This window comes from Lontra canadensis, unplaced genomic scaffold (genome assembly GCF_010015895.1).
Source record: "Lontra canadensis isolate GAN:19392208 unplaced genomic scaffold, GSC_riverotter_1.0 scaffold1, whole genome shotgun sequence".
NCBI classification, from domain to species: Eukaryota; Metazoa; Chordata; class Mammalia; order Carnivora; family Mustelidae; genus Lontra; species Lontra canadensis.
Window position 1 is genome coordinate 101,539,161 of NW_022630995.1, and position 21,209 is coordinate 101,560,369.

General features: G+C 36.8%; 1 protein-coding gene across 4 annotated transcripts in view; it reads right to left on the bottom strand.

Moving 5' to 3' along the window:
* The window catches only part of TET2 (tet methylcytosine dioxygenase 2), a 136,108-nt gene extending 124,046 nt beyond the window's left edge, over positions 1-12,062 (bottom strand). For 2 of the 4 annotated variants that reach the window (XM_032860553.1, XM_032860544.1), the window contains exon 1: positions 11,901-12,055. The gene's annotated coding sequence lies outside the window, so the exon portion shown is untranslated. Of the gene's footprint in view, positions 1-11,900 lie in introns of all 4 variants that reach the window. The other 2 variants (XM_032860562.1, XM_032860572.1) reach the window with 1 other exon arrangement.
* Positions 12,063-21,209: the final 9,147 nt, after the last annotated feature.

Below are 21,209 nucleotides of genomic sequence, written 5' to 3' on the forward strand. Positions count from 1 at the left end.
AGCAGAAATGCACTAATTTATGGCCTTTATCAAATCCTGAGCACTTCCAGCTTATAATCGCATATGATTCAGAGTCCAACAAAGTTAAGAGAAGAAAATATTTTGGTTCTAATATAGGAGAAGATAATTCTCATGGAAGCCCATGAATGTTCTGAGTTGGCACTGTTCTTAGAAAAGGAGGGGCACCTGGGTGGCTCAGCGGGTTAAGCGTTTGCCTTCGGCTCAGGTCAAGATCCCAGAGTCCTGGGATCGAGTCCCATATCGAGCTCCCTGCTCAGTGGAGAGCCTCCTTCTCCCTCTGCCTACCACTCTGCCTACTCGGGCGTGCATGCTCGCTCGCTCTGTCAATAAATAAATAATATATATATATATATATATATATATATATATACACACATATATATATATATTTAAAAAAAGAAAGAAAGAAAAAGAAAATGATACAGATAAGTAATTTCACACAAACTTTCACTATTTAGGCCAAGGGTGATTAAGATGAATATATTATCTTTAAGCCAAAATAATAAAAAAGCAAAAAAAATAAAACAAGTAAATGAAAAGAATCTCTTAAAGCCTATAGTCTACTTTCACTATATCTCAATTCAATGTATTAAAGCTGTACAAAATATTTTAAATGATAAACACTAAATAAATTCTATCTTTTCAAGTCCAGAAGGAACTTTTTACTCAGCAACAGGGATGAAAAATGCCCATTCTTAGATTTCATTGTGTTGGTTAAATGAGTCACTCTTTTGGCAATTTCTTTCAAATGAGAACAAATTCAGATGTTAAACAGCTAGACTCAATTTCTAAGTCTCATGTGTAAATAATTAATTTGGACAGATAATCTCTAAATTATTTCAGATCTTAACTTCTCTTATACCAAACTGTACTTAAAACAAAATAGTTTTTTGATGCTTGGTTTATCTCTTGGAGAAAAGATCCCTTATTTTTCAAAGTTAAACAAATTCCTTTTGTTTATTGTACTGCATTTCAAAGATTTTAATTTTGTTATTTTTTTAGAAAGATAGCATAATTACAAAAGAAAACATTCTATGAAAGAAGAGTTCAAACACACCAACTTTTATATTAACTAAGAGTTCATTTTTTGATGATCTAATTTCAATTATTTGTTATGAATGGTTTCTATTTTTGGATAACCAATAGTGATATCCATCTAAAATGATCCTTAAATGCAATACAAAACAAAAACAAAAACAAAAACAAAAACCCTCAAAGTTCACTCATATTTTAAAGATTCCAACCAGTCAGCTTACAACTTACAATGAAAAGGACTGGAAAACATATGCCAGATACACTTTAAATTTGTGTGCTTTAACTTTTTGAAAAACTCGACTTTCTTTTTATTGATAAACATCAATGGAAAACTCTTAAAAAGCTATCTGGGAAGGGAAAAGCAATTCCCTAAGTATAGAGACTTTTTTTTTTTTTTTCTTTTAAAATAACCCAAGTCTTGATGTAGAGTTAGAAGCGGAGGAGGTGTAATCAAGAAGAACTGAAAAGGGAGGGAGAAGAGAAAGGAGAGGGGTCAGTGCAGGAAGGAATAAGGAGGATGATCAATTAATCACTTTCTTGAGTGTTCTGTAGTTTGAGTGTCTAGTCCCGCAAGTCAGATTATGAATTCTCTTGCACTTTAAAAAAAAAAAAAATTCTCTTGCACTTTTTTTTTTTTTTTAAGGCATTACTTAATGAGGCTGAGTGGCAGGCAAGCACACTTTAGTCTCAGTGGCACTGCAGAGTACAAGTAGAACCAAGGTACAATCTGCCCACATTTACCAAAATCACAAAAAAAAGTTTGGCATAACTGGTTCTGTTTGCTGAAGGAAGAAAAAAAAAAAAAAAGATTAGTCCAGTATTAAAGCACTGCCTTTGAGACTGTGGTAGGAAAACTGCGTATTGGGCGGATCCTGACCTAGACACCTTGATCTTTGGTTCATGACCCTGTCAGAGCCAGACAAGGGCTCCCTGACTATGAATTAAACTGTTTGATTCCTCCGCCCACAGACACACAAAGCCCGCACTCTCTCAGCTGTTACATAAGAGTCTCTGGAATCCTAGGATGGTGTTTGTAAATAGTGCTGCCATGCTCACGCACACACTATACCCACGTGTCAAATGTTGATGTGACCACGTGTAATCGGAAGCTGAGAAAGCGTCAACAAGCTCTGAAGGAAAACCTCCCTTTTCTTTGGCCCTAAAAATGAGCATGTGCCTATCAAGGAATTGACTCTAAGAGGGATTTATTTTCCTTATGTCTTCCTTTCCTTACCCTCTCTCCACCACCCCTCCAACAACAACAAAAATCAATGGAGGAAGAACAGGAGAAATGACCAGTCCCCATTGCATTCCCTTTCTTCTTTAAGCAGCATCTAACCAGAGGACAGATCACAATTAACTGCCTATTCTAATTAAGTTTGGGGCAAATTTTGAAATCTCAACAATGCATTCTGAATGCACTTTCTACCTCCTCTTATCCCAAAACTTCTCCTTTATCTTTGCTCACTTACTTCAGTATGAACTGAAATATTATGAGAGGTAGGGTTACACAACTACTAGACAGAGATACTCTAAATAGACAAGTGGTTTGCAAAATGACAATTTACATCCAAATAAAATTACAACATGACTCTATCAGCAAAAAGTATCCAATGGCTCTGTTTGAGTAAAGAGAAACACAATTTAGTATTTTACCTCTCTCCTTAATTTTCACCCTCATCTACATTCACTGTTATCTCTTACAATGGGTTTGTGAACATGAAACAAATCATTTTCTAAAGGGGTTGAATCCTTACAATATTCAAGAAAAATGTCAATATCAAGTTTTTTATACCTAAATATGGAAAGTTTCCTATAACCTTCAGCTTTAAAGCATGACATATAGCAATGCAAAAAAAAAAAAAATCCTGCAAAATTGTCAGTAGTAAATTAAACTAGTGATTTGAAAAATACTCTGATTTCAATGAATTCTCAAGATTTTTTTTAAAGGATTTTAAAATGCTATATTCTATATCTTCTACACACTTGGTAAATTTTTTTTAATTATATATTAAAATTAGCTGATGTCTATAAAATTTCCTACTTGAAATAAGAATCACATTTGAGAGCAAACAAGTTTCAATTTAATTTTTAAGTCAAAATGAATTTAAATTGAAATTTAATTTTTCAAGTTGAAAATTTAGTTCCCAAAGTTAATAACCAAATGTCCTTACCAATTTTGATTTTCGGTAGAAACACAATTAAATTACAGGTATTAAAAAGGTAAGCCATTAGCAAAATGTCTACTAGTTTTGCTTCCTGCAAGTATGTTTCTCTCCAAGTTATGATGTAGTAGACATTCCAAAAATAAGTACAACTTCGTCTTACTTTCAGCTAAATATGTTATAACTTCATAGGAGAAAAAAAAAAACAACTACCACCAATTGGGTGGCTATCTTGGAATAAAGCTAGATTAAATCGAGAGTACAAAGTTTAAAATATATGCTTTCCTGCTAAAATGTACCTGCTTCTCTTTTTACTGAAACAAACAATTTACATGGTTATTTTGATGCTGGAAAGTTTGTTCTTCCTTCATGTTTGAAAAGTATTCATATAAGGTATTCTTCCTTTCACCAATTCTCTTTGGTACATTAAAATATAAATATAAGTGAATTAATGTTTTAATAAATGGATTCAATTTTTAAGATGCTTTTCCTAATTTTATGAATGACCACTTTATTTGCAGAAGTGATTTCTTGTTCTGTTATGATGTATGCAGTAAAACAAACAAAAAGCTAATAATCATCCAAACTAATTAGAGGGTGTATAAAAGTAATCCTTTTAATTCAAAAATCATGAGAGGTTATAAAAGAGCTGAGAGAACTTTATAGCCAATGGCAAATATGAAAATTCTTCAACTTCAAAGTAAGAGACTTCAAACAAAAAATGGATAAAGTGCTGAAAGAACAAACAGATTAAAAAATAAATTAATAGGAACAAGGCGGTATGTTCGGGATGGAATCTGGGTGTGGTGTCATTGTATTATTTTCAGATTCTGGCACTTTACTTTAGAAGCGGCACAACTAATAATTAAGGTATTTTTTAATGGTTGCCCTTGTTTCTTAAAGTAGACAGGGAAGAAAAACAGGAGGAATAACTCAGAGACAGATTATGTTCTATCCTCTGGGTTTCACTAACATTATTTAAGCCTTTCTTCTTTTACATTGGAAGACAAAAAATATACTAATTTGAGGAGAAATACTATAATAAAAACTCATCTTGAGAGTTGGGTGAACAGTTTTCATTACAGAATAATCTGGACATAGAAACTAGTTTAATACTCTATCAAAAAAACAAGCAACTTGAAAAGGCAGGTTTTAGCGATGGCTAATGAGGTATGACAATAGTAATTAAAATTCTCATTACTTTACAGCATTCATAGAACAAACCAAAACAAATTTCAAAATTGTAAAAGCAGCAAATGAAAATGATCAATACTGTGTATGGCTGTCTTAATGGGAGATCTGCTATGTCCGTGCCTGACCATAGACAATTCTGTTCCCAGAAGACAGCAGTCCATCAGCAAAAATTCATAGCTGAATGCTTGCAGATCATTGAATTTCCTCCACCCTTGTTTTACTTCTGAATATAGGGCATCTTCCATAAAAATCATTTACAAAAAGCAAGGCTAAAAATATAAACAAAATATCTCATCTCCTATATTTTTAATTAACTTGAAAATTTAAGATTTTTGGAAGTATATTTAAAAAGCAAAGATGGGGGGTGCCTGGGTGTCTCAGTCCTTAAGCATCTGCCTTCGGCCTCAGGTCAGGATCCCAGGGTCCTGGAATCGAGCCCCATGAGCCCTGCATCTGGCTCCTGCTTCTCCCTCTTCTACTCTCCCTGCTTGTGTTCTCTTGCTGTGTCTCTCTCTGTCAAATAAATAAATAAAAATCTTAAAAAAATAAATAAAAGGCAAAGATGGAAGAGCACACTGGAACCCAGTGAATAACTTTTGAATATTATGGAGATACTACCATAAAAACCTATTTTGAATTGAGGTAGTTCACAAAGTATTAAGAGAAACAAGAGAGGGTAAAAACAAAGAAGCTATGCATTTTTCCTATATGGAGGACCAGACCTATATTCTACCTTACTGCTTTCTATAACAAATGCTCCATCAGCTCGACTGGATAAAGATTCTAATGTGAATGTCATTACAAATCTACAGGTAAGTCCTAAAATCATATTCTTAAAAAATGGAATTTCTGGTCACTACTATAGTTTTTCCTTGAAAAAATAAAGATTACAGCAATTATATGAAGCCAAGGCCATTTCCTTATTGAGTACAATAACACGTATACATTATTATAGCTGAATGCTTGCAGATCATTGAATTTCCCCCACCCTTGTTATAGTCATAGTTCCAAACTATGGAATCCAATTGGCACCAATTCAACATTCTCATCAGAATAAAGAGGGAGAGAAGCATTGCTCAACAAGAAGAATGTCTGGTATCTAAGATTACATTAAGTTAGAAATTAAAATAAAACCAACCCCAAGTAATTCATCCTGTGTGTCCAAAGCTAAAAATCCTAATTTCATAGGGACGTATCGTAAAAAACTCACTGGTGCCATGTTTCTAGAAAGGTATGCATAGTCCCTTACAATTCAAACAGCACTCTATATTTCTTTGCATGAGACATGAGTTACTTTCCGAATGCCAAATACCTTGTCAGTTGTATGCATTTTTTATAACTTTATTTAGGATATAATTCACATGTAATAAAAAAAAAATTCACCTTCTTAAAGTATACAATTGGATACTTTTTTAGAGCTGTGCAAACATTGCTAACTACAGAACATTTTTAGGCTCCAAAAGAAACCCCGTATCTATTAACACTCTGTTCCCCTTCTTCTCTCCCCATCCCCCACCAGCCCCCAGCAATAAGTAATCTACTCTCTGCTTCTTTAGATTTCCCTATTCTGGGGAGTTCATGTAAATGAAATACTATCATATGTGACCTTTCGTTATTTACTTCTTTCCAAGTTCATCTATGATGCAGCAAGGATCAGTCCTTCATTCCTTTTTGTTGCTGAATAATATTCCATTATATGGATATACCATAGTTCATATTTTTATGATAGACATTGGGATTGTTCCAATTTTTGGACAATTATGAATAACACTGCTATGAATATTTGGGTACCATTTATATGTAGACAATTGCGTGCACCATAAGTCTCCTCTTAGTACTTTCCCTACATTCTCTACACTACAGCTTTACTTTTTTATTAATAGTAATGAGGCAGCAGAGCATAGTGGTTAAAGGGCTGGGATCTAGAGACAGACTGCCTAATTCAAATCTTAGCTAAGCCATGTACTGGCTGTATGAATTTGGTTATTCAACCTCATTTTGCTTCAGTTAGCTCACCTAAGATGAGGATAATACCTATCTGCAGAGTCATGAAGAGAATTAAATGACATAAGTTACAATGTAGTAAGCTATTAAAACAACTGAAAATATTTTGAACGCTAAGGTCATTTTATGCAAAAACACTTTTAAGTAAACAAAAACCTATATTCTGATGCAAATTTTGATAAGGAATGGCAGTACAATCATATGACTGATGAAGGAGAACTGAGTTAAACTATTCCTTTCAGAAAAAAAGATTTAAAGATATCTGATGAGGTAATAAAATGGTATGGACCTGAATATATAATACACAAATGTACAAGTCAAACTGGGGGTATCCAAGTAAGACTGGTAGACTATATCCATGTCAGTATCCTGGTTGTGATTATTATAATTTTGCCAAAAGTTACCAGTGGAAGAAATCGGGCAAAAGGTACATGCCCAGTTATTATTATTTCATACACCTGCATCTGAATCCATAAATATCTTAAAAGAAATTTCAATAAAAAATATGTTATGTCTGTGTAAATTTACTAAAGATCCTTAAGCTGTACGTTTACAGTGGATGGCTTGAAGAAGTTACATGTTAAGGAAAAAACACCGTCATTACTACCATCATCACCAGTACTGAGACTACATTATACATTTTCTAATTTAATGACATTATTTTTTTCGAGTTCTAGGTCACTCATTATTTTTTCTCAGCTTTTGAGACATAACTGACATTTAACATTATGTAAGTTTAACATGTACAAGGTAATGATTTGATATATGTATATACTGGGAAGTGACTACCACAATAATTCAGTTATATCTATCACTTCACATACTTACAAAGTTTGCGTGTGTGTGGTGGGAACTTTGAAGACATACTCTTGGCAACTTTTAAATATACAACACAGTATTGTTAACAACAGTCACTGGACTATCGTTACATTACATTCCAGAACTTATAACTCATCTTATAACTAGAAGCTGGTACTCCCTTCATTACATATTGACTGAGTAGAAAACCCTAGGTTATACTATGGAATAAATAGATGTAGAAATCAGTGCCTCTCTTCCAAGCAACATAAATTCAATTTAAAAGAAATAGTATTTTTAGTGAAGCAACCAGTTCATTTTATGTCCTAACCTGTCCTCCAAAAACACTTCATCCTAATTTATTCATCTCTTAATTTTAAATCTCAGATTATTTGGAGCTTGATTTCAAGCCAGTCTGAGTAACAACCCTGAGTAAATATAAAATATTGAATTCCAAATTCTTAAAACTTCAGGTAGGTTGACATTATCACTGAGTTTGTTTTTACAAAAAATACTGAAAATTTACCTACTATCTATTTCTACTTCTTGAATCCTGGCACATTTAACCGCATTTCATGACAAATGGAGAAAGCATAAATCAAAGCTGATAGATTTTCTTTGTCCTTTCCAAAATCGTAAATTCTATTTTATTAGGAAAAGATTATGTATCTTTCTTAAATTAGGGATTTTCTGCTATGTACAATCTAGGATCAGAATAATGCTGGAAATAGATACTTAAGACTCTCTTTGGCTTGCAGTCACAGTGATTCAAGGGCTCTCACTTTACCCTCTCCTCCTGTGGAACTCTTCTTTCCCACTGTATACCAATGCATATGTATTTTGTACTATACACCAAGGTATACAGATGTACTATATAACCTCCTTAAATAATGTCACAGTTATTCCCTGAGTTTTGGCAGTGCATCAAAATAGAAACTAGAGATCTAGACCAAGTAAATACTGTATATTTGGCAAAATCATTTGTGGTTGTGTTCTTCAGCACTATTTCCAAGATAACCACCAGTTCTACTTGGCAAACCGACTCTCCCACAGTTAAGGCTCCAATTGTAAAGTTGGCTTGTAAAATATTTTCCTGCTACTGGCTTTGGTGCCATTACTACGCTTAAGAACTAGTGTGCAATGGTGGCATAATAGTTGAGGAAAATGTTATTTTGATGAACCAACACTGACAGCTGCTCCAAAGTTTTAACTTGTCTATATGCTTGTTCATAAAACAAAGAAGGCTCCTGCCAGTAATTTGAGATGGCTAGGTAAGATTATTAAATTCTATTAAGCAACAACAACTGAACTTATTGAAGAAGGAATTACAGTACAAAAAAGCAGGTTTAATCTAAGTATTAGATATTCTAACATGTCAAACATCCATAGCTTTTGATGACATTTAAAGATAATTTCAAAGAATTCATAAGAATTTACCAACTTGGATCTGGGACATAATGGAAAAGAGGGTTTCTGCCAGGTGTGTCTGTGAATTATAAGAAAGGTTTCTTACTGAGATCAGCAAATAAGGAAATACATTTCAGTAGTGACACTGGCTTACAACATTGTGTGTGGGTGGAGCCTTGGAGGAATTGATAGAGAAATTGTAACTTCAGCAAGTGAAACCAAAACATTAACTCCAGTTTTTGTTACCTAATACAAGTCCAGTGCCTAAACAGGACTTTGGAAGTCTCTCATAAATAACTCCTTGGCAGGTGCATTTCACTTGTTCTGAAAGTGATGTTGGCCTGCCAATGTCTACCTTCATTCATGTGTCACTGCATCAAAATCATACCAATGTCCTTGACTCCTTGCATGGACCAGCATAACGCCAGATATAATTAAAGCCATAGATAGTAAATCTGTGAATTTAAACCAAACAAGGAACTCTCTTCATTCCAAGTTAACTTCTCTTTAACTATTAGTTCAATAAGAAAATAAGCAAAATAATATTGCAGTTTAAGAAGAAGATCTATCTTGTATTATCCACTATCACTTCCATAAAATCCAATTGCTCAAGACTGTTCTATCTCATGAAATTCTGAGAACATCCTGGTGATACTATAAGACATATAACAAATGAAGAATGGACATTGTGTCTATTATAGTCAACTATTCTATATTAATCCAAATAATTTCTTTTATAATAAAGGAGAAAGTGGTACTTAGGTTGAAATTGGTGAATAATGTTCATCTCCTCCTTGTAATCATTTAAGCCCCTAAAATATTAACTAACAGCTATTTTCAGCATACAAATAGGATACATAAAATTACAGAGTCTAAATTTGATAGGAAAGAACAAGTCATCATGGTTACAATAAATATTATTAACCAATGCAGGTATTCTTATTTACCAATATGAATGGAAAATACTACATCTATTATTAGTTTAATAATTTGAAGAAAGCATAAACCACAACATTTGAAAAGTCCCAAAAAAGCAGTTACATATTAGTCTGTTAGCAAAAGGAACTGTTTATTTTTAACTCTGAATTACTGCAATAATTAATCATAGTTTTCCCAACGAATAGTAAGCATTTATGCTAAACTCCTATTTTCCTTATTATTTTAGGACAAATAAGAACTAACCAAATGAGCTGTTTCTACCCCAGATCAGTAATACTACTCCCTTGTACTCATGTGAAATAACCATCAGTATCAACAATTAAACTTAATTACTTTTTCAGAGATCAAAATATAAAGAGTTACAAAGTGAACTACTGAGGACAAATGGTTTTGGAAATCTGATTTACGGAGTAATGTCCATTACTGTGCTCTTCCTTCTACCCATCTTTTAATCATATACATGCTTTCTAAACTTAAGTGTGACTTTTTAGCCCTAACAGTTCTCTGCTTAATAACATTTAAAAAACCCCAACATTGTGTTGAAATTTATATTCTTCCTCAAACTTATTATGAGACATGCATACAAACATGTAAAAGAATATAATTCACCTCCAGCATTTCAACTTTCCATTAAAATGCAAATATAATTATTTCATTAACCAGGCAACAATACCCAGTCTTAAACCAAAGCAAAGCAAAGCAAAGCAACATCTTTTCTCCTTACATCCCAACTTCCCCTAAGAAACAATCTTCCTCTCCTGTTGGACCATTTGTTGATGAATATTTTTTTATTTGGACTTGCCATTATTATCCCTTATTGGAGAGGTGAAAGCACATTATCAGACTTTAGATTTTAAATTCGTGGATGTAACTTATTCCCTACACAAGAAGATGTAAAAAAAATATTTCAGTAAACTTTAAGCAAACAGCTGGAAAATAACCCTTCTTTCAATTCCTAAACACTAGACGAAGGAGGGGGGTGGAAATCACTCAATGCAATTAAAAGTCTGTCATGAAGGCAATAGCCAGTAAATTAACACTTATATTTCATATTCGACCTTGCCAGGAGTCTATCCAGGCCATACTTTATTGTGTCATAGGTAGAAAACTCTCCATAGAAACTCTGTTAGCTTAATAACACTAGACAAGCCGCCCCAGCGAAAAGATTCGGCAAGACTGGAGAGGGAGGGAGGGAGGGAGAGCGAGAAAGCGAGAGAGAGTGAGCGTGTGTGTGTGTGTGTGTGTGTGTGTGTAGAAGGAGGAAAAAAAGAGACACGGAGAGAAAGGCAGATAAATAAAAGACGAAAAGCGAGCAACCAAGACGAGAGAAAAATGGGGATGGGACTGTTAGAAATTGGCTCCCTACTTCTCCGTTTCTTTGCTGGGACTGGGTTTCATTTCTTTCGGCGCCCCTGACCTTGCAGTCTTCCAACTCTCAACTCTGCCCCCCTCCTCCCGCCCGCCCGCCCCCTCCCCCCCGGCCTGCGCCTGCCTTTGTGTCTGCCTGTCACTTACCGGGGAACCAAACGAAGCTGATTCGGGAGAAGCACAAAGCCAGGGCACAGATTTGCCCACAAATTCTCTTACACCCACTCCCCAGACTGGAAGGCACAGCCCATCGCAGAGCTGATGTACCTTGAGAAAAGTGGGATCTGGTCTTGTTGGGGGGACCAGAGAAACTATTCTCTCTCAGCTCCACTAGCAAAACGCGCGGACTTAGGAGGGAAAAAAAAACCACCAAAACCCCACTTAGTGTACTACAGTTCTACTCCCCGTGACATTCGCTTAGTTCGCCCTCCCAAAAGCGGACACCGGGCTAGAAAGGGGCGGACGCGAACGCAAACCCAGACCCAGACCCTACAACAGATAAAAGGGTCGAAAACACTCCGTCAGAGTTCTTTCCGGGGTGGGCTAGGTTAAACGAGAGACTGGTCTGACTTACAAGGAAAGGGGGTCGGGAAGGATTCAAGGGAAAAGTAGTGATCCCCCCAAAGCTGAACTATTTGAGAAAGGAAAGCAAAGAAAAATCACTTTCCTGAGGATAAAAGGCCGGGAAACCGGCTGGTCAGAGTCACAAAGGTAAGTTTTCTGGGTGAGGAGAGGAGCATTAGCAGGAGAGAGGAGGGAACACAGAACTACAGGTTTAAAGGGGGGGGAAATTAAAACTATATTTGTCAGCCATGTTGAAGAGGCTCCAGTAATTTGTGAAGCTTCCCTCTTCCCTCTTGGTATTTGCGGGTGACACTGCAGGGTTTGCTCCCCAGTCCCTGGAAGCCCGAGAGAAAGCAAGGGGGAGAGGAAAGGGAGAGTTTCGCGGCATAAGAGAAGCGCTCTGACCTCGTTCTCGTCCCTCAGCCTTGCAGCAATCCAGCAGTTGCAGTCGGGTCTCCTTTCTAACAAATCCTAAAGGGCAGCCATCTTGCTTCCTTCTGCTTCTCTACGAAAGCAGCCTAGCCTCCGCATCAATATTCATAAGGCAGTTTGACGTCTGTTCTCATCACTCGGCGGGGCCGGCGTCTCGGGGCGGCCTCGCCGAGGGGGCGGACGTGACTCGCATGCGAGCCGGACCTGGGCGCGCGGCGCTCGCGAGGAGGCGGCGGCGGCCGCCCGAGCTCTCGCTGCAGCCGCTGCTGCTGCCGCTCTCCTCCTCCGCCCGGCCTCCTCCTCCGCCCGGCTCGCCTCCTCCTCCGCCGGCCTCCTCCTCCTCCTCCTCCTCCGCCGCCCCGGCCTCCGTCGCCGCCCTGGGGCCCTCAGCCCCGGCTCCCAGGGAATCAGCCCCCAGCCCGGGGCTTCCTGCACAAAGGCTGGCGGCACCTGGGGGCCGTACAATGGGGTGCGCAGTCGAGGCCGGGGCTGCCCTGGCGCTGTGCGGTGGAGCCGGGGGAGCTGTGCGCCGGGATGAGCACGGGGCGGGGGCGAGCGCAGGGGAGGGTCCAGCCCCCCGGCGCAGCAGCCAGACTCGGGGCACCCCGGAACCCCTCGGACGGGTAGCCAGCGGGATGAAGGCAGCCGGCAGGCGCGCAGGGGGGAGGTGGCGTGGGTGCCTGGCACAAGGGTGGAGACCCTAGATTAACCTTTTAAACTTTTTGTTAGTGCAGCACTCCACCACCCACTTGGAGGTCTGTGCGCGCCCCTCACCCCTACGCGCTGCCACCTCGCACTAGCCTGTACTCCCGCCTCCTTGCACGTATCTCCGCACACGCCACGCGCGCACCCAGGTCCGCGCGCGAAGGCCAGCACCTCCAGCCCAGTAGGTAGGTGCATCCTCTACCTGCCTGGCCCCCGCTTTGGCATCTTCTACATCGTCGCTTTAATCTCCCTCTACAGAAGCGCTCCCCAGTTTCTTCAAGGGCATGCCCTTAGTGCTTTAGTGGCCTGTAGTTTTAAAGACTCGACAAATTAGGGAATTGACCGAGTCCTGCTTCACCCCGCCCCGGCCCACCTTCTGTTTACTTTTGCCACGTGGGCTGCGAAGTAGAGGGATTCTTACACATCCAAGATGAGTTTCTCACCAGTGACTCTACTTCTCGCTCAACTCGGTTTTAAGAAATACACCTGCGCTTTCAAATGCCTACGTTTGCTCCAGTAAGAGCCTCTATTTTGAAAAAATTTCTACCCGTACGCATAATTAAATAATGAAGTAATCGACCCACAAAGAACTAAATTCTGAGTGACGGACATTGGGTATTTCCTGACGTTCCGAATTCTATGCCTACGTCCTTCCATTGACAGATTGTCTTTCCTATTGCCAACTAACTTTAATTCTCCTTTTAACGCCCCTTTTCTGATCATAAAATTTTTATTTGAAGATAATCAAGAACAAAGTTCATATGAATCGTTACATCAGTAGTTGAGATTCGCCCTCTACAAGAAATTTTCACATACTCACATCTTTTAAATAGATATTTCGGGCACTTTGATAGGATCACTGCATTATGATCACAATACTTTTAAGTCAACGCAAGTTATTTTCTAGAGCTTTTCTTTTCTTTTGTGTGTGGGTAATTGCTTTAGAGGTGGAACTTTTTCCTAATTTTATGAAATTGGAAAAGAATTAAAAAGGGAACTCTTTCTATGTGTCGCATTGTTACTAAGAAGAACGTTTAGAGTGTGTTCTAATGATACATTGTATATTCCATTCTGAGGCAGAGTTCATTCAGGTTTCTGATGTTGCAAGGGCCAAGCAAAATCATTCATTTTTCCTTAAGCATTTCATGTGACATTGAATTTCTGTCTTTTCCAATTGTACAATAATGTGTTATTGAGTTCTTGGCAATTGTTAGTGGACTTTAAGCTGTTTGGGAGGTCCCTTCTAATTCTTTTTTTTTTTTTTTAATTGGTCAAGTTCAGAAAGTAGTTTTCCAAAGACTACAACATATATTTATGCAGTACACAGTACAGCAGAATTGTTGAAAGCATGGGCTTTGGAGTTAGATATGATTGCATCCTGGCTCCATCCCTTACTAAGTGTGTGGCCTTGAGCATGTTACTTAACTCTGTGTATCAGTCTCCTCATGTGTTAAACACCCTCTGAAACAAAAGGGTTGTTGTGAGGATTCAATAGGGCACTAGGTAAATGTCCAGGTAGTTATTACTATTACCAATAATAAACCATCTATGTCCAGAAGTTTCTCTTGATTAACTAGAAATACATAAGTGATTATATGCCTTCTAATATTGAATAACATGTGGCAAATATTTTATTCACATGTGTTTGATATAAATATCTACATGTTCCCCTTAGTTGTTTGTATTACAATTGGGAAAATGATCTTTAAGGTCACCCCCTTCTCATTTCATCTTCTAAACCTCTCCCTCTGTTGTAACAGGTGGTTCTTGTCTATCTGGAATCATACTTGGCTTGCAGTTGGTTTTGTAATAGGCCCTGAACCTTTTCTTGCCAACTTATTTCTGTGTACCCTCACCCCACCCTTAACTACTGCAACATTTGTGAATTTAAAAGAACATACATTAATTCCTCTTAGTTATTGTGACTTTTCAATAGCAAAAGGAAATAAAATTCTGAAGATCTCCAACTAAAATATGTTAATGAGATTTTATATTGTTGATTAAAAAAATTATTGCTTCGTTGCTACTTCTGGGAAAGAAAAGTTTTGTGCACACAACCAGTTATTTACTGGACAGTAGAGCATATTTGCATGTGTAATTCAGAACCAGCTTTAATTAACTGTGTGCCTTCTTGAAATTCTTCCTATAGGTGTGGATAATCTATTTTTAAAAGGTAATTTGTTGTTTTAACACCAGTCAATTGTTATCAAATTCCTTACTATTTTTTCTCAAAAGAGAAATAGCACTGCATCCACAGAGAAAAATTCTTGTTTCCTTATGAGAGAAAAAAAAAAAAACTAATAGAACAAGTTCCACAACATGCACTTTGCATTAGAAAATTGACTTGATTGGCCCGGGCACCTGCTGTCTAACTCAGTTGCTCAGTCTCTAAGCCTCTTAGGGTGGAGGCAGCTTCCTGACTGCTCAGTACATTAAAGAGCTGACAACAGCAGCTTGCTTTACAATGCAAATTTCTTATAGTGTACTAACCAAACCAAACCAAACCAAAAACAATGACAAAAAACGTGCATTCTTAATTTCCTCTCTACCTGCAAAATAGGAAATTTTCTTTAAGGACTTGATATTTTCTTTAACAGAGAGAAATTGTTGTGATACATATTCAATGCTTTGGAAGAATTATAGTGGTTCAACAAAAACATTAAGTCATGGCCTGTTGTTTCCCATCTCCAAAAACATATTTCTGAAATATGACATGATAAAGATTCTCTGCATGCTTGAAAGACAATTGACCTTCAAACAGCACAGCAGTCATTGCTGTGAAGGGACTTTCTTGTTTCTCTTGTCTGGTGACATTACTGCATACCCTACCAAGGTATATGTTTAACACAGGTAGAACACAAATATTAAAAGTTTCTGATAAATGAAACATTTAGACATAACTAACTTATTGATATAAGTGTTATTATTAACAAAACCCATTATTGTCTAAAGCCAGGGACCATAATATAATAATACATAGATCAAAATATAATAATAAAAAGTCTATTTTATTAACATGATTTCTGTTTTTTTCTGACCTTATTTCATATGGCTAATTTCTCTTTCTCCAATTTGGAAATTTCTAAGGAACAGATACAAATGATATAATCCTAAATTACTTGAGTCAGGTGCTAGCCAATGCGTATACTGATATAACAGGTACCAAGCAAAATGTTAGATAAAACTCAAAACTCTAATTCTGTTCCAATATTGCTAAAGGCATTGAAAAAAGAATAGCAGGGTCACTAGTGGTATAAACACCATAGAAATGTTTTCAGAAGTATTGCAAATATATTGTTAATATCAATCTCTTTTCTCCTCATAAATTATGATTTCACAATCTAATAACTACTTCTTAAAAATTTTCATCCAGGGGCACCTGGGTGGCTCAGTGGGTTAAGCCTCTGCCTTCAGCTCAGGTCATGATCTCAGGGTCCTGGGATCAAGCCCCACATCGGGCTCTCTGCTTGGCAGGGGGTCTGCTTCTCCCTTCTCTCTGCCTGCCTCTCTGTCTACTTGTGATCTCTCTCTCTGTCAAATAAATAAAAATTTAAAAAATTTAAAAAAAAATTTCATCCAAATTTGGTAACTCAATACTTCCACTTTTTTGAGAGAATAATCTTTCAACTTTAATGATGAACTTCAATAATGAATAAGTTTTAACTATCGGTAATTACCCTAACAACACCCTTTGTATTTATATATGATTTTACAGATTTCAAAGCATTTTGTACACTATTGGTTTCTTTGGTAAAGTTGTAATATTATGTTTAATAATCAAATCATATGCCATATTCAAATTGGTATTGAATTTAATTCCTATCTTATAAATATGAAAAATGAGTTAAAGTGACTTTCTCAAGATCAGACAGCCTGTTCATAGAGGAAGGAGCACCTCACAAACTCAAGCTTTGTGAATTCAAGTTCAGGCCTTATTCATTACACCAAAACTAGCCTTCTATCTTTTCCTGTTCAACTTCCTCTAAATTGTTCTTACTATTAATAGTACTGACTGATATAGGAATCTTCCTTCAAAACTCACAATAATTTTCCATTATTTTTTGTTACTTAGGGAAAAAAAACCTCAGCATTTATATTTATTCATTTTTAATACTCCAAAGGTAACACCATCGGCTAAATACTGGCCACACACCAAGCATATGGATCATTGCTTTACATTTATTATCACTTAATTTAATGCTTATTAAAACCAAATAAGGTAGGTATCATTTTATTGAGAATGAAGGATTGAGTAATTTGGTTGAGATTAGGTATTAAAGGGGCTGGAACCAAGGTGTAAATCTAGCTTTGTCTGGTTCTAAAGTTCATGTCCTTGTAAACTACACTCTACTCTTTCCTATTTTAGCCCATAGAGATACCGATATTTACACCATAAATTATTCACATAGCAGTTTTTAGCAATAACATCAGTATTCCCCATCTCTATATATTTAAATCTCACTTGTCTAAAGCTCTAAGGCTTTTCTCATCATTTACTCTCTCCTCTGTTTCTTTAGTTTCCATTTCATGTTAGGAAGTTGGCATACTTGAACTCTTTGGAACGGTGATTACTTTTGTGTGATAAAAGTGATGGCACAGTCTTGTCCACCTCACCCCCCCAACACCACTTTAACATATGTCTTATCTCACTAACAAATTGTTTGGAAAGATAAGTTCTGCTATCTGCTTTTAATATTGGTGTGGTAAAAAGGAATTGCACCCTTGATCTGCTCCTGACTTCCTGGAATGACTTTGAATTCATTCCCGCCAAACAGGAAAGCTGGCAGGTGGAAAGAGCGCCACCTACTGAAATTGTTGCTAAGACATGGGTCTTTGGGGATAAAATATTCAGCATGTGATAGCTAGCACCGAATCTTTCCATTGGGAAAATGAATCAGAATCACCTATGAGAAACTTGAAAAATATGCATAAATAGTTTCCACTCTTCTACTCCCAGAGTCTCTTGGAGATTCTGATTAATGAGGTCTGGTATGGGGATGAGGTACCAGTATTTTTTAAAAAGATTCATGGACAATCAGATGTACAATTCTGTTTAAAGATCACTGATGTAGCTTTATATGTGAATATTAATAGTTAATAGGCATACGATGTCGTCATTCATAGAGTGTCCCATGACAAAGAGCAAATAATGTGTATCCCTCTACAGTTTGGTGGAAACCTCATACCCTTGCAAAGACCCAGCAAAGCTGCCTGTGACTCTCATTCTGTATTTCAGGTTGATCGAATTCATCTAAGTTCTCCTGTGACAGGTAAAAGAAAATCTTCTTTGAGGGGCACCTGGGTGGCTCAGTGGGTTAAAGCCTCTGCCTTCTACTCAGGTCATGATCCCAGGGTCCTGGGATCGAGCCCCACGTCGGGCTCTCTGCTCCGTAGGGAGCCTGCTTCCTCCCCTCTCTCTCTCTGCCTGCCTCTCTGCCTACTTGCGATTTCTCTCTCTCTGTCAAATAAATAAAATCTTTAAAAAAAAAATAAATCTTCTTTGAGAAAAATATAAATAATTAGCAGCCAAAGAATGACCCAGATTATCAGTAGTGAAAAAGAAAGATCAGGGAAAATGTAAGTGATAGTATTGATACCTCGATACCCTGAGAAAGATGTATCAGAAGTTGCCAGAGTTCAATTTGTGAAGAATATTTTGGGATTTGCATTCCTATGGGGATAATTCTATTGGTTGAGTTTTGTCACACTTTTTTTTTCCTAAAAATTTTTTTTTAATCTAGACAATTAGACAAAGTGATTCTAATTTCTTTTTTTAATCCCCCAAATAATGGCCCTATAATAGCTTATGAATGTATTATATAGCTCCATGCTGTTACAGCAATGCTTCTAGAAGGAAGAGCTGTAGAGATTAAACTAATTTTAGGTCCCTGTTAGGGTAGTCCCTTATAGATACTCTGTATGAAAAAGAAAGAAAAATTTAAAAAAGAAGTAGGGTAGACATTATTTGACATCTGATTTTTTCAAATATTCAGAAGTATGTTTCATTCTTTCTAGAGGTATGTGAGAAAACCTAATGAGATCTGACCCATGCCAACTCAGAGCCAGTGAGAGCAGGCGAGGCCAAGTAGTTTCCTGAAAAACTCTGCACTACCAACTTCTGTTTAATTTGTTTTCTTATTTTATATCTTAGAGTACAATATTATTACTATTTGGCAGAAAGCCTCCTTGATCTGACAGTAATTAGGTATGCCTCTAAATTGAATATGGGTTGATTTTGAGACAATTATTCTGCAGTCTGTAATGACTTTTATTCTGAAGAAAATGAATTATATCCAGAGACCACAAAATAAGGGTTCCAGAAAGAAATATTGGAGTAGAGGGTGAAAAGAAACACACACACACACACACACACACACACACACACACAATTAGAACATCAAAAAGAAATTCTAAAGGAAAATTTCATTGAGGGTCCCTAATTTTTATTTCCCTGTAATATTATGATAACGGGCTCTTGTTAGACTGGGTAGGTAGAGGAAAGGAAGTGAGAATGATTGGAGACTATAGGAGAACTATTGGTTGTCAGGTGGGTGCAATTGTAGTGATGATACAGATACCTTTTCATGAAGGAAACTTTCCTGAAATCTCCTAAAATCATAAAACAGCAATAGCAACTTTCTGCTAGGGAAAAAGAACTCAAAGAGCCTCTCTCTAAATTTAAAACCCAGAAAAAGATGAAGTCATAATTTTAATGGCCGAGGGCTGCTGTTAAAGGTAAAAGTAGTATGAACTCACAAAATAGATGTTCCAAAAATTTAGAAAGAGAAACTAGTAAAAGTATAGCTATTGAAAGTGCTAAGCTCGGTCTAAGTAAATGACATGGTCTAGGATTGTAGTCCAGATGCTGTTACTGAAATTCTACCAAAAAAACTTTAATATGCTTTATCTCATTTACAATAATCTTGAAAATAGGTGAGAGAGTTATGATCTAACTTATTAAAAAAATTTTAACATTAGAGAACATGTGTTTAACACATGATGGGACATGTCTGAGAGATTAAGCAACTTGCCCAGGGTCACACAGCAGGTGATAAGTTCTCAGACTTAAGTCTTCTTCATTATGCTTTCCACAAGCCAAAGGGAAGCAAATAAACCAACTTTAATTCCTTCCTGGGGGGAGGAAAAGAAGCTTTAGGAACTTGTGACATTGTATCTTAGGATGATACATTTTCATTCCTTGCCTATGCTCACCCACATGGAGGAGAATACCGCATTTAGGAAATATGTGTTTCTTGTAATTTTTTTTTAAAGATTTTATTTATTCATTTGAGAGAGAGAGAGATAGCACAAGCAGAGACAGAGGGAGAGGGAGAAGCAGATTTCCCACCAAGCAGGGGACTCAATACAGGACTCAATTCCAGGGCCCTGAGATCATGTCCTGAGCCGAAGACAGACGCTTAACCTAAGCCACGCAGGCACCACATCTTGTATATATTTTTTTAAACAGGTCATCCATTGTGGTAGGAATTCTGTTCATTCTAAATGTGAGGTGAGAGCTAATCTATTTCCTAAAAACATTTCTAAGGGAGAGAACAAGTTGCTCAAAAATTATGAAAGATAAAATGTTAGACCTTTTCCTTGATTTCTCCTTTCTTAGGCCACAGAGAAAGTTGTTTGGAGTATGAACATTAATAAAAGAAGCAAACTTGTTGAATAAGAAGACATAGACTCACCTTTTCATAAAAAGCAAAAAAAAAAAATAAATTTCTGAAATTAATGTAAACAATTTCTCTTTTATTGAGTAGGGCTTGGGGGTTGGGTGTGTTGGTGGTTGATTTACTTTAAGTCAGAGTTTCAAACTCACAGATTTTCTAATGAAACCAAAACTCAGAATGAAACTTCATGCATACAATCTGGACTGAGTGAATGGTTTTCCTCCAAACCATTTCATGAAAGACAAGTTTTATACAATTCTAACAAATAACAATGCTCTCCAACAGGGCTGCTTACCAAGCAAAAAACAAAAGTAAATAAAATAAACTAAAACACCTTATCATATATCCTAGGTCTTTATAAAAAAATCTAGTGTAGAACAAATTTATTATAGAATTGTTAATTCTTTGTGACAATAATTATTTTACTTGGTAACATATATTTTTACTTTTGAATTTTTAGAGACTTCATGCATGGTAGCATATGAGGGCACTGATTTTGGTAGTAATGCATAAAATTCAAAAGCATGGCTTTGGGTGACAAGAGAAGTAAATTTTTAGTTGGGTCCATTTGGATTGCTTTGCTCATGAAAGGGTTGTGCTATGAACTGGATGTTGGGGATAAGCTTACCAAAGGACTTGAGATGAATGAAAAAATAACCTAGTCAGGACACCTTCTCAGAAGTGTTTTTTTTTTTAAAAAAGTTAGAAATGAAGAATTGTTAATTTCACTTTCCATTGCATAAATGGTTGTTCAAGTCTGAATTTCTAATTTATCATAGTTTCTCGTGGTGCTTGAGACATTGGTGTGTCATTTGTATCTCAATTTTCTCATTTTTGAGAGGCAGTTTAATCAGTGCATGACCAAACTGAGTCAAACTGCATCATTATGGGGGTCTGCTCA